General features: G+C 45.4%; 1 pseudogene; it reads left to right on the top strand.

Annotated features, from left to right (window-relative positions):
• The window catches only part of LOC129734152 (ankyrin repeat domain-containing protein 26-like), a 59,189-nt pseudogene extending 58,483 nt beyond the window's left edge, over positions 1 to 706 (top strand).
• Positions 707 to 13,315: the final 12,609 nt, after the last annotated feature.

The following is a 13,315-nucleotide window of genomic DNA, read 5'->3' as shown; positions in this document are numbered from 1 at the left end:
TTTTTAAGTTTGTCACAGAGAAGGCAGAAGCTGGTTTTTAGGAGCAGAGTTCCAATAAATCACTGCTTTGAACATTCAAGGAAAACAGATACTGGAGGTTCGAGAGGTCTGCAGGGGGGCTCAGTTTAGCACTGGTGTAAGCAGGAGTCATTTGTGGATTCCCTGAAGATGTTCAATGTGTAGCCTATAGAATTTCTTTCGCTGGCTTTAGAAATACTGTTGACTGGTAGGCAAATGTGGAAAAAGATTGTTTCTCCCTTTGTGCCTAGCCCTTTGATTGTTACGATCCCTTGGAAGTTTTTAAATCTCTTTCTGGACTGTAGTCTCTCCAGTTATCCATAATGTTTTTATAGTGACTGATTTGGCCCTGTCTAGGGTAAAAGCAACACCGGAATCTTGTTTCTCTTCTCCCTAGCCACTGCTGAACTTGAAGCTGGATCTGCTGGAGCTTCTCCCGTGGTATTTTCTGATGGATCTTCAAAAAGTATCCACGTTGACCAGGATCCCCTTTGCAGGGCAGTACAGGAGTACCGTGATGTTTTAACCAAAAATTACCTGATTTGAACAAAATGCTGGGAAAAAAGCTCCGGAAAGGATTTTGTTTACATAGTGCGTCTATAGTTTCTCATCCCACAGTTCAGATGTGCAAATGTGTTTATTGCAGTCCGAATGTGAATTCTATTAAATGGATGTCAAGCACATTGCACTTGCCTGTTGGCTTATTGATGCATAGGTGTTTTATTTTGCACTCGCCATAAGAAGCACACCTATTTTTGTCGGACTAGCAGAATGACTCACCTTGATTCTTGAGCTTGACAGGATTGTCAAAATGTTTCTTATCAACGTAGAAGCATTATTTTTTCTCCACTGATGTTCTGTGTTTTAACAAAAGCATTCCCTTTGTTCTGCTTAATCCTTTCACCCTGTGTGTTTTTAATGTTTCCAGTGTTACTTTAATGCTTAGGACATCATTTGATGTGATTTGAGCCTGCTGCTTCAGTCCAGATGCCGTGACTGCTTCTGCCGATAAAGTGAAATCTTTACCAGTGGTCATGCTGGAGGACGGGGCACTTCACGTTGCTGTCACCTTATGCGCCTTAGGTTTAACATTACTGTGAGTGTGTAGCAGTGCAGAGAGAGTTACGTGGTGGGTTTGGTATGTTTGTTTTGGATCACAGGGCCACGGAACGGCTGAGGTTGGAAGGGACCTCTGGAGGTCATCCGTTCTAGCTCCCCTGCTCAGGGAAGGCCGCCCAGAGCTGGTTGCCCAGGACCATGCTGGCTTTTGAGTATCTCCCAGGATGGAGCCTCCATGGGCAGCCTGTGCCAGTGCCCAGTCACCCTGATCGGAAAGAGGCATTTCCTGACGTTCAGCCCCAGCCCTCTGTGTTTCCGTTTGTGCCCGTGGCCCCTCACGGTATTCATCGTGGGGTTTGTGTTAAAGGCCGCTGCAGCTGTAGACATTCCCAGTTACTACATCAGCAGCTGCGCTGTACCTGAAACACTTCATGTGCGGGAAAAATGAATGTTAAAATACTAACTTCCAGTCTCCTCAGTACTTTCCAAACCTTGTATGATAGGGCAGCCAATCTTTTTGTTGCTGCTAGCAGCTGATGATGTGGTGGCTGTAGCCCAGATGGTAGCCAGTGTTCTGGGACATTTGTGTCAATAAAAGAAGCAGGTTTACTTATTTCAGGGAGTTACCTGTTACTGAAGATCTGCGTTGTCATTTCCTGTGCACAGAAGTCAGTAGTGATCAGAAGATGATAGAACAAAGTCCCAGTTCTGGGAAAGGAAGAGTGGTTGTCCCGAGATCAATTAAGACTGGAAAAATTTGGGGGTTTTACCCACTAATTCAAGGACTTGGGTTAATAGGCAGTGAGGAAAGCAATGAATGTTGCTGTGACGCTGTTCCTTTTTATATGAATACATATTTGTGAAGTTAATGCACTGTATTTAATTCAGATATTCTGTTTCAACTTGAAATTTAATAAACTTTGTCATCTAGTATATGTCTTTGTTTTATCGTTCCCCTTCTTGACATCGCTTTCTACCCCTTTCCCTAACCGTACAGCTCTCCAGAGCGCTCTGCTCCTTTCAGCTCTGTTCGCCGCTGCACCTTCAGCCTGTCCTGGAGGCCAGGCAAAAGGCCAGCATGGTGTATGTTGTGGTATTGCTCATGATCAGTTCCCAGACTTTTCCTGTATTTTAGAGCAATCCTCCTTGTGGTTTGGGCAGAAGGTAGCAGGTGGGCTTCTGCTGGCTGGGAAATCCCACAGGTTTTGATCCCATGGGGAGCCAGCCAATTTGTAGCTGCAAAGGGAAAAGGCGTAACAAAATTTCTCCAGCCTGCACCAGAGTGGTCAAAGAGAAGTTCAGCTTTTGCTGCTTTCTAGTGTGTCTCCACAGAGGAAGCAGGGACAGAACATGTTGACGTTCACGTTGTGTTGTCAGTCACTGTGATAAACTCAGACGTGACCTGTGCTCAAGTTTCTTCACCGCTCTCTGCTGCCAGCTCTTAGTGAGAGGGGAGAGCTCTTGGCTGGTGGAGCAGCAGAGCAGAAATTCGGTGTTGGCATCTGCCATAACCGGCATTGATGGCAGTTATGGTGAGGCGTGAGGGGGGTACAGAGAAGGCCAGGCAATTCCTGCGCTTGAAAGTCCGTCCCCGGTGTCACTGTGGGGACACTCCTGATGAAGCAGGAGAGGGCAGGGCACTTAGGGGAGGCTCTGAGGCCTGGAAGACAGGGAATGTCTGTCCCATCTTCAAGAAGGGCAAGCCCGAGGAGCTGGGAACTGCAGCCTCACCGTGCTGCCTGGGAAGGTGGCGGAGCACGTACTCTGGAAGCCGTTTCCGAAGATTGGGGACAAGAAGTTGGTAGGGAGGAGTCAGCATGGGTTTGCACAGGGTGAAATCATGCCGCACTAACCTGGTACCTTTCTAGCGATGTGTGAGTAACTGAGTGGACAGAGGAAGAGCAGTGCGTGCTGCTTACCTTGGCTTTAGCAAGGCTTTCTCTGGCTTGTGCCCTAACAGTCAAGTTCAGGTTCAGGAACTTCCTGATCTCTTTCCAAAGGAGAAAGCAAGCGTGTTTCTTGATTTCTTTGCTCAGGTACATTAGAAACCCTTTGGGGTCAGTAGCTCCAAGCAGGTTGCAGATCTTTGCAATCAGTTGTATGGAATAAACAATCCTGTTTCAGAAAATCTTATTATGCCAGTTGCTTTTTCCTCATGAGCAAATGTGTCAGGAGTTTCCCAGGTTTTGCTGTCTTGAAAATACCATGTTGAATGGTGGCTACAAAACACGAGTTTTTCAGTTTCTCAGTGGCAGAGTAGTGGTTGAGTAGTGCTGCTGCAGCACTAGTATGTCTTCCCAGTGAGTCCTGACTTCTGAAACATCCAGGCGTTTGCTTATAATTCATTGCTGATCGCTGCCACTCTGTTCCGCTGATGCTCTGCAGAGGGAACCTAACTCTGGTATCTATCCTGTAAGCATGCTGACCACCTGTGTCCTGTTTTCATCCTGCCTTTACCTCAGAGGTACCCCTCGCCACACTTCCCTGGATATAGAGATAAAGCACTTGTGACTAAAAACAAAGAAGCTGCACGTTCTGTGTGCCTAGAAAAGCCAGTGGTAAATGCTGCTTTACTGCTGGCTCCCAGCGAGAAGCGGAGGTTACCGGCTGCTGGGCAAACCAGCGTTAACATCGAGCACAGCAGCAAGGGAAAGCCCAGTCCAGTCATTCACTGCAGTGATGACGTGTCTCTTTTCTGGTTGCCAGTGAAAAACCTGCTCTCAAATGTGGGTGGCTGCTCCTTGCTGCTTGTTGGAAACAGCCCCAGCTACCCTGCAAGTGGTGCGGTGTCGTGGTTTAACCCCGGCTGGTAACCCAGTGCCACGCAGCCGCTCGCTCGCTCCCCCCTCAGCCAGAGGGATGGGGAGAGCTGGAAAGGAACGCAAAACTCAAAGGCTGAGGTAAGAACAATTTAGTAATTGAAACAGAATAAAAATGGAAGAATAGCAAGAACAATGACAATAATAGTTATAATGAAAAGGGAGAGGGAAAGGAAGAAAGGAGCACGTGGTGCACAACGCAACTGCTGGCCGCCCACCGGCTGATGCCCAGCCAGTCCCCAGGCAACAAGCCCCCTGCCCAGCCAGCCCCCAGGCACATAGAGAGCAGGCGTGCCGTCCCATGGCACGGAATACCTCTTCGGTTGGTTCGGGTCAGCGGACCTGGCAGTCTCCCCTCCCCAGCCCTTGCGCCCCTCCAGCCTTTTTGCTAACGAGGCCTGAGGAACTGCAGTGCCTCACATCAAAGCCAAAAGACAGCACTGCGCTAGCCCCTAAGAAGATAATTAACGCCATCCCAGCTGAAACCAGGACGTGCTGCTAACACACCTGGCAATACCCGAGCTCACCATGCTGAAGCAGAGCTGTATCCTGTTCTATAAAGCAGGGAACTGATCTTCTGTGCAGGTGTCTATCTTGCATAATTTCTGTCTAAGCGTCTGGACCAGTTACCTAGCGTCGTAGTACCTGGCCACGCACTATTCGCACACAGCGAGTGCATGCTGAGGGTTGGTTGTTTTGCTTTTTTTTCATTTTGTCTGTACAATGCTGCGGGAGCGGGCTGGAAGCTAGGACCATGCGCGGCAATCAGTTAGCTGAGGGGAATGTGCTCGAGCTTGTCTAGACAACAATTAACATGATGAGGCATGTTTGCAGAGCACAGGGGAGTGGGAGACGGATGGCACCAAGGAAAGGTAACACCTTGCTGTTAATTGCTGGTAGTTAACCACCAATCAGGGATTGCCTAGTATGCAAGGCTTAGCTTCAAGAACCAATCTGTTTCAAACGCGCAGCTTCTGAAAGTGCATAGAAACTCGTGCTTCTGTGCAATAAATTGACATTTGCTTGCATCAAGCTGCGTCCCGTCTCTTCATTCGCCGCACAATGCAAACAGTGCAGGCAAATTGCATGTGACCAAGGGAATTTCAGCTTCTTCCTGCACCCCACTGCCAGTGTTCCTTGCACTCCAGAGCAAGGAGTTCAGACAAAGGATGCCTTTCTTAAGCAAGGCAGAAATGTATGAGACTTTGAACAAACAGTATGCCAAGAGATGTTTCCCACTACCAAACCACATCTCTTCAACTATGCCTATTAGTGGAGCTTTTTCTCTAACATGAGCGTTGGTTTCTTTCCTATCCATCACACCTTCAGCTCCAGACCACAGTGTCAGGCATTCTACTGCTAAATCCAGCAGGCTGTTGAGGATGTGACAGTGCAGAAACATGTATAGCTCTATATACGAAGATACGTGCATGTAGATGTGTCTGCAGACGGAGATACCTAGCTAGATACAGGTACACACAGCGTGGATCTCTCTAGCAGCCTACTGGATTTGGCAAGCCCCTTCCTCTGAGTCCTTCATTTGGGTTCCCGCCCAGCCTTGGGCCTCTCTGCTCCCCTGAGCTGGTGCAGATGGGCCTCTGAAGAGCTGGCAGCTCCTCTGATGGGCCTGGGTCAGCTGGAGCAGGGTATTACTCCGTGTCCCACCCCACCTGCACCACGGTCTGCCTGTCTCTTTTGTGAAGGCAAGCAGAACAGCTTTTCTCACGTAACCCAAGACTTCACTCCTCAGTGCCTCAACACCTTCCAGCATTCATGTGGGTCAGATTTCTCACACTGTGTCACTCGTACCCGTTATTTACCCATAAACCCCCAAGAAATTGGCAAGACGACCTTTGGCTGTCCCAACCTCTCCTCATACCAGTGTCTGTTAACTTAACATTGCTGTTGGCTAACTGATTTCTTTTCACTTCTAAAACAGGTTAACATCACAGAAGGCTTAAAGAAGTAGCAGTGTGAAAGACAACTTCTTAATCTGCTTATAATTATAACGTCTTTGCATGCCTTTTCCTAGCACAGCTAGTTTGAGAAGACTATGGAAACCACCATCAAACAGAGCTCCTCTACATGACAGCCAGCAGCATGGCAGCACAAGGTGCAGGTGCGGGGAGGTATCAGGGTACCTAGAGAAGGCCCCTAGGACAAGGGGTGGACAACCAGTTTTTCAGCTTTTACTGTACCATCGGTTTGATTTATGCCTCCTCTCGCCCGCTGGTTACATATTGCCAGTAGCAGATGGTGTTGGCTCTTTGCACCTGCAAATGAAGTTGATTTTATAATTGTATTTCTTGACACAGTCAACCTTGAATTTGCAAATTGCTTTTCATTGATAGTACCGCCTTTCCCCAAGCATAAGCGCTGCTTTAACTGAGGCTACTGTGATAGCTGATCATTGTACTACCTGTTAACTATGATGAATTATTAATGATTAGTTATTACTATTAATCACTGCTAGAAGCACAACAAGGACAGTGACTGTTAGGAAGACAAGCAGCACAGTCCATGTTTTATTCAGGATAATCTGGACCACACACTAGTTGGGCCTTTTGAGCACAGCTGTGTATCACAAACAACAAGGACAATATTCACTTTTTTTCTTCCTTGCAAATTCTGTTCTATTTGTAGAAACTGAGTACAAGTTCTGCTCCCACCTCACAGGCCCACCCCCAGATGTCTACAGCAATACCTTCACGCAGAATGGAGCTCTAGGCACCTTTATAAACAAACAAGCAAGCAAGCTTCCTTCACATCTATGAACACCCGTGGCATCTACACGAATACTACTGCCAGTCACCTTCTTGCTGGTGAAGTGCCAATTGGCCATAGCCTTAGAGAAAGTTCACTTTTAACCTCCAGCTGTATTATCAAAATCCTGTGCATAAAACTGCGTTCCCTGTTGCAAGAATGAATAGACAGTTATTACCCAGCTCAAATGCTCCTCTTTAATGGCTCTTCATGAAACAGCATCATGCTTACCTATTTCTGGAGCATCAAGGCAAAAATAACCCTGTCCAAAGCTAACAGTCCTTTCACAGCAACTAGGTAGCCACAGTAGAAATTATTTACCAAGGAATCCTAAATCACACAGGCCCATTCCAGCTCCCTTTTCCACATAATTCTTCAGACCAATCTAATCAACAATGTGTCTTTGTATTTACTGTTCATAAACTCTAATTGTTTTGTGCTGCCCTCTAATTTTCAGGAGTTGCAGGGCTGCTTCCCAGAAATACATCAATATCTCAGAGAAGCTGGGGTTTAAAACCTGGTTTGTTTCTTGGCATCCACAATGGCGCTGAGCTTTCTCCCATCAAGAAAAGGACATACTTGGGGGATTTTTTGACTCATCTATTTTGGGGCAAGGAAGAAATTACTTTGAACATGGGCTGAATTTAATCTTCGCCTTATAAATGACTGGCTGTATTACATTCCAGCTTCATCCCTGCAACAAAATCCTGCACCTGTATTTTGCCATCTGTCATAGGAGGGGCCCGAGCCACTGTGAGAAAGACCAGCTTTCATTTTGGACATGGAAGACAAGATGTGTAGATGTTACGGGCATACAGACAGGAGCAAACAAGAGAAAAGTAGGTACCAGAAGTGCAGGGGTAAAACGATGGATCACTGGCTTTTGCAATTTACCTAAACGTCCTTATGTCTAGATTATCTTCACTGGTTAAGCCTTTCTTGGTGCTGTAGTAGAACCTTTGTCATTCTAGAAGTTTTTCACTTTAATAAGTTACTGTGGCTCAGATGGTACATGGAAGAGTGCAGGGAAACTTCAGTGTTTTCATAAATAGCGCTCAGCTGCTTAAAGGCCCAGGGTGATGAAGGGCATTGCCCTGGGTACATCTGTGTGTTGAAGCATGGCATTAGCAGTAGGGTAGCCTGGCAATTCCCTTTCGGCTATGAGCAATTCTACTGGCACGTGCACTTGGCAGAAAAGCAAAACTGCTGACGTGCACAATGTGATTGTAGAGCATCATACACATCTTACCAAAAAAAAAAAAAAAAAAAAGTAAGGTCTCCCAGGTTGAAGTTTGTCTTTCTTACTGCTTTCTACACTGACCGGACTTCTAAAAAATGGTGGAATCAGAAGTTAGATAACACTCAAAATAAAAAGGAAGCTGTCCCCTTCACCCATATAACAATCATCACTTACATTATAACAATAGCTAACTCTACCAAATATTTGAATTCTGTTCCATTTCTCATCAGAGACACTTTCCACTCAGATCCTGGCAATTTTAATTGAATGCGAGCTGATGACTTTTCGGGGAAGCAACCTTGAAAATCAGAAGCACAGTTCTTCACAATGCTTCCCCAGTATAGTTACACAGAAGAATCTTAAGCCTTTTCAAAGGCCTCTTTGCCCTTACGCCTGACTCTCGTATCCAGGATGAATTAGAACAAGCAGGAGAAGAAACATGGCAAAAAGCAAGGCCGTTTCCGCTCAGCGTTGATGAGCACGCACTTCCATGCATTTTGCACTTGCAGTTTAATCATGGAAATCATTCTGCACACTCCTCCTGCTAATGACCTGATTGTTAGGAGAAAGGTGGGCCCCAGTCCTATTGACTGTTTACATCTTCATGTGCCCTGGTTTTGAAATCTATTTCCACACTAGCTGAGGTTCTACAGTGTTACATTCCCTCTGCAGCATCACACACTTTCAATCAGCATCGGCTCTTTAGCCATAATCGCTTCCTGCCCTGGCTTCTGCTCGGCACTGCAACTTGCTGCAGAACAGAACCCCCCCAAACCTGGTCTGTGTGCATGAAATGGTATAGATGAAGTGGTATTTAAGTGGCAGTTGGCAAGAACTGCTTATATTCATTGGAAATGCTGTGAATGAGTTTGAAATGGTTGTAAATAGGTTTTCACTGTTGCATGTTTTTTCCTGGTCTTCTGCATGCATGTTGTTTTAAATGCAATTTTGACAATCTGTCCCCTGTATCTGAGGGCACTACGTCACCTGCATGTTCCGTCAGTGCAAATACTGCAGATTCTTGCCATATGCCACCTGCAACTCTGGCCACTTCACAGAAACGTCACAGCATTCATCTGCACACAGGTAGGTTTCCATCTGCATCATAAGCAGAGCTGAAGTCTGAAATTATACAAGTGAGAGTTCCGAAAGATTTAAGCGCAAAAATCCAAAGCAAGAACCAACATTTTAAAATAACATTTGATGATAGAAAGCTTCCATATGAAATTCTAGTGCCCTAAAATATTTCTTGGTAGGGAATGTTTTCTCACAATTGCTCAGTATTTCTTGTAATATGAATGACATGCACAATAATTGTATCTGTGTTAGAGAAAACCTCCCTATAATGGGCACTGCTCTAAAACCTAACTTTGTCCACATTCAACAGGTTTGTGTTCTGCTTGCTTCTACTTTTTGTGGATTTCACTACTTCAAATCCAGCTTCTTTCATTTCTCCGCCTGTATAATCTCCGCTTGTTTCTATGCAGAGCACTGTAATCACTGCTGAGAAAATTGACACTAAAGATAAAACTAAAGTACAAAACAAAAAGATGGTGGTGGGACAACCAGTAAAGCTGTTTTGGTGGACAAAACCAGCGTATGCACATGCCCTTGTGCTCCCTTGAGTAATGAACACCTTTTATCAAAAAGTGCAAGTAGCAGACAAGGAGTTCAGCACCGAGTGAAATTTCTTGGCGTTCAGCAGCACCGTGCCTGATGTAAGGCTGAACGGCAGCAGCACGTTGTTCCACTCAAGTTCCAGAGTTTCTGGAACGTTCTGCAAGGCTCCAGGAAGGAAGGTATTACTGCCTGGGTGAGGTCCGGCCCTTAGTGCTAGCAAGTAATTCTTGGCAAAAGTCTGAATGCTATTGTGTTTTCAGCTTTCATTTCCACCTTTGTCAGTGAAGCTTTTATTTTCTTCAGGGACAACATTGCTACTGGAAGAAATGTCAGCATTTCTGCCATAACTAAACACTACTATAAAAAAAAGGCCCCAGAAAAGGTCCCCAAGACAGAATATAGCACACTGGAAGAGGCTGTTAGAACAGGACTTCCAGGACAAATGCCTGGCTCTTTGCTCTCTTCTGTCATATGTTTTTAACCTAAGCCTGGTACAAGTTTTCCCTCCCTCCCTCAAGGCTTGGTCCACACAGATAGCACCTTCTGGCACATCTAGGTTTTGCGGTTTGTCTGTGCATACCCGATATATGAAATATGTCTTATTATTTAAGCAACAGGGAAGCAAAGACTGATTTACGTGACACAGCTTTACTGGATCTTTACCGTGACTGAAGAACTCTCTTCCACTTAAAATAAAAACAATCCACAGATTTACTTTTGTGATTCTAATCAAGGAACTGCCGTTTCCCCAGCTAGAAAGCAGAAATAAGGACACAATTAGTAAAAATTAGTAGAGTTGCATGCACAGGTGCCAAAATGCACCACAGACCAAATGTAACTGGCAAGCACAAACCGTCCTGACGTTTCACTGGCGTGACTCACATTCGTAGTTTCCAAGTCTCTTCAATCAAGGCTTCTACCTTCTTCAGAAGTGCCTTCATTGTTGTTGTCTTTTAATTCCTAAAGGAACAACAGCTCATGGCTTGGTATTTGTCATATTAACTGTGGAATTAATTAAATTCTTTCTTAACAATGCACAGAGAACTCAACCCTGGCATTTAGGATCATTTCTGTATGAATCTGCAGAATAAAATTCTTAGCAGAGCGCAGATTTCTGCAGGAGAGACTGAGAGGTGGAATTATGTTACCACATTTGCTATGAAAGTAGTACAGCAGTGGCCATGAGAAATCATACGAACCACCTGTACTGTATCTTCAGCTCTAGCACAGTGTGTTCAGTGTGTCTCTCAGCTGCTTTACTTATAAAACGGATTGAAGAATAAATGCTCCAGGAACTCAGGATGACAGGCTATAGCTGATAGCAAAGGTTGAGTCATACAGAAATTCTCCACTGTTGGAATAAGTCCTCAAAACAGAATCCATGTTCTTTCAATCCAAGAGGCCATGCAGTATTTGAAGAACTTTGGTAGCACATACGTGGACATGGAGGCACTTCACATGGACTGCAACTAGGGACGTTGCCCTTGGACCACAGAAGATGGCTCCTGCATTGCTTCATGCACAACAAATGAATGTAACTAATCTTTTTATAAGACAACTCAGTCATTTCACTGGAGGCATGCTTTTCCAGTACTCATCAAGACTCGTCCTTTCACTCCATGATCTCTATTAAACAAACAAAAGGAGGAAGTGACCAGCCTAGGGCAATGCAGGAAACTTAATGGAATATGACAATTACCTCCAATTCAGCATTACTTCTTCTTGTCCTTAGCATCACCTTTCTCTGCCCTACTCATTTTAGTAAAATTGGTTTATTACTCTGCAAGGACTCATTGGATTTTAGGGAACATCGTCTGTTATTGATTGAATCTTTAATCTAGGCTTTTTGCAGGAAAAGACAGTTTCCAAGAGCACTATGGACTATGATGACCCTTTTTCTATCTCAGCAGGGCTCTTCACATATCGCAAGGAACCAGCTCAGTCATCCAGCCACAGTGGGCAGAACCACTGTAAATGCCTTCAAGTCTGAAAAGGGAGTTATTTTTTTTTTGTTGAGGGTACTTTTCCATCAGAAAGCATAAAGCACAGGCTTTTTGTAGACAATACTACTCCTCATCTCCCAGGAGACATTTGCTTTGCTACATCTCTACAATCGGTGGGAATCGGCAGAGATCCTTTGCCCCAGCCAGCTGACACCCACTGACTGGCATTCCCCCACTCAGCACACAACGGTAATCTGTGGTGCTCTTTCTCCATTCCAGTCCTCTTTCGTACCTCCTCAGCACCAGAAATAACTTTTCCTCCCTAAAATTCAGCTCTGCTTCATTTCCTCTATGTTTTACCTTTTCACCACTTTCATCACTTTTGCTACGCTGGCTGCAGTGTCGGTTCACCTGGAGTCAAGATACATCTGCAGCCTTCACACCTGCTGAGCTTCCACCCTAGGCTCTTCCTCCTCCGGGGACTAACATCCTCTAGCTTTCTGGTTTAGTATCACTGATACAAGGCCATCACTCTTATGTCCACATTCTGGTTTCAATCCCATTTATTTTTCCTACTTTATTAAAATGAGTCAAAGTAAATTAATGACATAAAAAATATTAACTTTCAGGGATGACCTATTTTTTAGCTGGACTGCACTACAGGTTTGATTCAATGAAAATAGTTTCAGGGTGGTTATAATTCAATAATGCATCAAATACTTTTCCTGAGTGCTTTCTTTCCACCACATACATACAGGGATCTAGCTATCCACTATGGATTAAAAGTTACTGTAAATTCACAAGACTGTAATTTAATTTCATAATTTTTAAAAGCATATTGGGCCCTAGATTAAATTTCAAGATACCCCTTCTGACTGGGTGTAAGAGACTGTGCTGCTGAGACCCACCATCGCCACAGCAGATGTTTTGTCTCAGCATTGCTATGGCAGGAAACGCATGCCATCCCCACAGGGAATGATCTATACATTGTTAAGGCAGGAAGATAACACCACTGGCACAGAAGGGATTTAAGGCAGGAGGGTAACACCACTGCCACCGCAGAGATTGGTCTATACATTGTTAAAGGAGGAAACCGACGGACACCATGGAGCAACGGGGGAGGCTGATCCTGCACAACCAAACCAAACCCTTGTGCATGTGCCCAGACTTGGGGTCAGGGGGGTCAGGGTGCCCAGAGGCCCCTGAGGAATGTTGGGCACGTACACCATTGCCGGGTGGAAGGTGTGGTTAAGCAGAACAGCTTATAGCAACTCCATAAAAAATGGAACCAACTAACATGGGACAGAACGTTCCCCCACCGGACTGGGAAACGAATCAGGCTGTTGGGACGCTGCAGCTCCGGGGTGGTAGCTATTGCCGTGAACTCTTTCTTCCCTTATTTCTTTCCTTCCTTTCTCTCACTTTAGCTCTCGCGCTCTCTCCCTTTGCATTTGCAGATTTATTGTTAGGCAAATAAAGTTCCTTGGCTCTTGACTCTGTGTCTGTCTGTGTGTGTGTGTGTGTGTGTGAGTGCGCATGCGTGTGTGTGTCTGTGTCTCTGTGTGTCTGTGTGTACCTGTGTGTGTGTGTGTGTGTGTCTGTGTCTGTGTATCTCTGTGTCTGTGTCTGTGTCTGTGTCTGTGTCTGTGTCTGTCTGTGTCTGTGTCTGTGTCTGTGTCTGTGTCTGTGTCTGTCTGTGTCTGTGTCTGTGTCTGTGTCTGTGTCTGTGTCTGTGTCTGTGTCTGTGTCTGTGTGTGTCTGTGTCTGTGTCTGTGTCTGTGTCTGTGTCTGTGTCTGTGTGTCTGTGTCTGTGTCTGTGTCTGTGTCTGTGTGTGTGCGCCTGAGATGTGCCT

The sequence above is a fragment of the Falco cherrug genome, chromosome W (genome assembly GCF_023634085.1).
Source record: "Falco cherrug isolate bFalChe1 chromosome W, bFalChe1.pri, whole genome shotgun sequence".
Taxonomy (NCBI): domain Eukaryota; kingdom Metazoa; phylum Chordata; class Aves; order Falconiformes; family Falconidae; genus Falco; species Falco cherrug.
Note: the sequence above shows the minus strand (reverse complement) of the source record. Positions and strands in the feature narration are given on the sequence as shown.